Source organism: Trachymyrmex septentrionalis, unplaced genomic scaffold, assembly GCF_001594115.1.
Source record: "Trachymyrmex septentrionalis isolate Tsep2-gDNA-1 unplaced genomic scaffold, Tsep1.0 scaffold220, whole genome shotgun sequence".
In the NCBI taxonomy this organism is placed as follows: Eukaryota; Metazoa; Arthropoda; class Insecta; order Hymenoptera; family Formicidae; genus Trachymyrmex; species Trachymyrmex septentrionalis.
This window is the reverse complement of record NW_017305376.1, coordinates 80,088-83,652: the sequence shown is the minus strand read 5'-3', so window position 1 is coordinate 83,652 and position 3,565 is coordinate 80,088.

Here is a 3,565-nt window from a genome sequence, read left to right as displayed (position 1 = left end):
TTTTTTTTTTGGGTTGCCAACACTTTACTGCACAAATGGCGGCAAATTCAAATCTTGCGTTAATTTTGGGACACCCTTTATAAACCGCAGTAGTGTTATGATACTTTAGTCGTGTCTCGATGTTCGAAGAGTCTACTTCAAAATTAGTCTTTCTAGTTTTCCTTTATTTGTGCGAGAAATATTCATCCACAATTTTCACATGAAGCGTGACATGGCTGAAAGACAAGAAATTGGAAATCACTTTGTGTCTGATAATCCTAGCATGATAAACAATATTACCGAATGAAATGAGCAATAATATTTGCTGCTCTCTACGACGTACCCACTCAACTCCTCTCATATGAAGAAATTACATCTGGGATTACAAAGGAGGGAACCTTCAAATCTATTTTCAAATTGACTGGTAAATTACGCAGAAGGAATCAGTTCGATTCGAACGCGTGGAAACAATTTCAAGAGAATATGGGACTCATGAGCACGTACTTAGAAGTAACAGAAATTCCTAAATGGAAGTAGCAGAATCAAAGTAAATCCTATCTCATTCGCAAACATATTTGTCAGCTTCACCTCCGCCTATGGTGCAAAAGCTATGTTGGTGACAAGCAAGCAAGATGAAAATTTTCCAAAGAAAGCTTCATTCGTAAGTACGCAAGCAGAACCAACGCAATTGCCGAAGAAGAAAATAAAATCTTACTCCGTCACGAATGTAATGCAACAAGCTACATTTCAAGGAATGGAGAGAGTAATCAAATACGTCGATGAACATGTAAAGCAACTGACGTCTATTATCGACAATATTAATGAATGCGGCCGATATTTGATTAAAAAGATAAAGTTGCTTCTGACTAATTCCTACATCGACAGCGAAATCATTAAGTTACTTTTCGTGGCAACAAAAAAGATATTGAACGCTGCGTGAGAACATGAATAAAAAATTTGCCATTTTTGGAAACATATAATATTTTAATATAAAAGAGCATACAGCCACGCTGCAGATGTAAATAAGTTATATGTTATTAAACAATTCAAACAATATGTAGACGTTTCGGTCACAATCTGACCATCTTCAGTACATTAATTGAAAACATTAAATTATTTACAAAACTAGATACATAATTCGACCCTTAATCGTAATGTTAGTTAATACAATGACTCTTATAGACAATTATCGAGCTTACAGTACGATCTTTTTAGAAATTATAATAGTATTACTTCTGTTCTGCCGAATGACATTTGTGACTCTTTCTTCCGCCGCCAAGAGGTCATTTTTACGAGAAATTGGCACCAAGAAAATGTTAGTATTGTTGGAAAAATTGAGAGATTGAGACTGGCTGTAAATCACTACAAGTACAAATACATTAAGAACATCACATATAGACTCACCATGACTGAACCACAAAATAATGGTACGGAATTTATACCCTCAATAATTAATAAAATTTCCATAAACGCAACTCTAATAACGCGAACATAGTACATCACATTAATGTCAGGCCAGATAATTTTTGTTTTAATTATAAATTTAATAAAGTGAATAATGATTGGCTAATTAACCTTACTGACATTAATATTCCGGACAAGGTTAAATATATCTTACAGCTAGGGCAACGCTTCAATTTGCCTAATATAATTACTGATAAAGAAAAAATAACATGTGAATTTATAAAACATATCGAAAGCAACATTTTCAACCTTGACGAACGAACGAAAAACTTAATTAGGAAGGACACAATACCGGTCTTGAACAACATAAATTATAGTTTGCCGAATAGTAAAATAGATTTTATAATCAAACAAGGAGTTGCGGAACTCAGGAGGTTCTTGAGGGATAATCCAAGTCTTTTAGTTACCAAAGCGGACAAGGGTAATACTACTGTAATTTTGACTTACCAAGAATATCTAGACAAAATGCTTGACATACTTTCGGATAAGGACACTTACAGATTGATGAACAAACCAACAAACTGACTATTGGAATACGATCTCTTTTAACGGGTTGGAGATCGGAAGGCTTTGTTGATCAAGATGTATATAAAAAATTGTATATTTCGGACGGTGATTTACCGAGATCCTATGGGCTCCCAAAAATACATAAGACGAACATCCCGCTAAGAATAATAGTAAGTTGCATCAATAGTTCTTTTTACAATTTAGCAGTTTTCTTGAAAAAAAATTATTAATAAAAGTTTAAATAACAAAGAAAAATTTGGATATATTAAAAATAGTTATGAGTTAGTCAAAAGAATTAATGGGCTATCTTTGCCTGAAGATTATCGAATAGTTTCGTTTGACATCTCATCTATGTACTCCAACATTCCCATCGAATTGGCCTTAAATAGTGTTTTAAGTAGATGGAATCTGATTGAGAAGAATACTTCCATTCCCTTTCAAGAATTCAAAAGAGCTATTTCCATCATTTTAAATTCAACCTTTTTTAAGTTTAATGATGAAATTTACGAACAAATTTTTGGGTTGCCCATGGGATCGCCTCTATCACCGATTTTGGCGGACTTGGTGATTCAGGATTTGGAAAATAACATTTTCAACACACTTACCATGCACATACCTTTTTATTATAGATATGGATGATATCGTGCTTGCAGCTCCTACAAATGAAATTACTAACATCTCGGATTCCTTTAATTCTTACCACGAGCGCATAAGATTTACTGTCGATCATGGTGATGAGTTGGGTGTCAATTTTTTAGATGTAAAACTTTTGTACGATAGAGGTAGTATTATATTTGACTTGTATAAAAAGCCTACAAACTCAGGAAGGTTTCTCAATTTTTTCTCCAATCACCCTATCACACACAAAAAAGGCGTCGTGATCGGGTTAGTAGACAAAATTTTATTTCTATCCCATCCAAAATTTCATCACTCTAACATCGAATCCTTAATTAACACTCTCCTCCGCAATGGATATCCCTTACAATTGTTATTTAAAACTATAAAGAACAGAATAAAAACGCTATCTAGAAAAAATAATTACGAGACCATTAGTGATCTGGACTCTAACTTGAACACGGTTGAAAAGAAAAAAAATATTTCACTATCCCTTATTTAAAAGGAGCATCGGAAAAATTCAACAGAGTCCTTAATAAATATAAATTTGAGTTAGTATATAAACCGATGAATAATTTAAATAGGTTTATAAAAACGGGAAGAAACAAAGTTAAAAAGGACGAACTTTCTAACGTTGTATACAAAATAAATTGCAAGGATTGTAATTATTCATATGTGGGTCAGACAAAAAGAAAATTAAAAACGCGACTAAAAGAACATATAAACGATGTTAAAAAACCTATCAATTCTCTTTCAGTCATCTCTAATCACAGAATTGACACGGATCATATGATGGACTGCGGTAATACTAAAATATTAGATTCCGAACGTGCTTATTACAAAAGATTGATATCGGAAATGATTCATATTAAAACGCAAGAAAAGGGTTTAAATAAACAGCGATACCGAGCAGTTCCAGACCTTTACCTCCCTCTCCTTAAATAATAATTCTAGCCCCACTCAAGAAGTCTGCCACTTCCCCTTCCTTTTCTTACTCTTC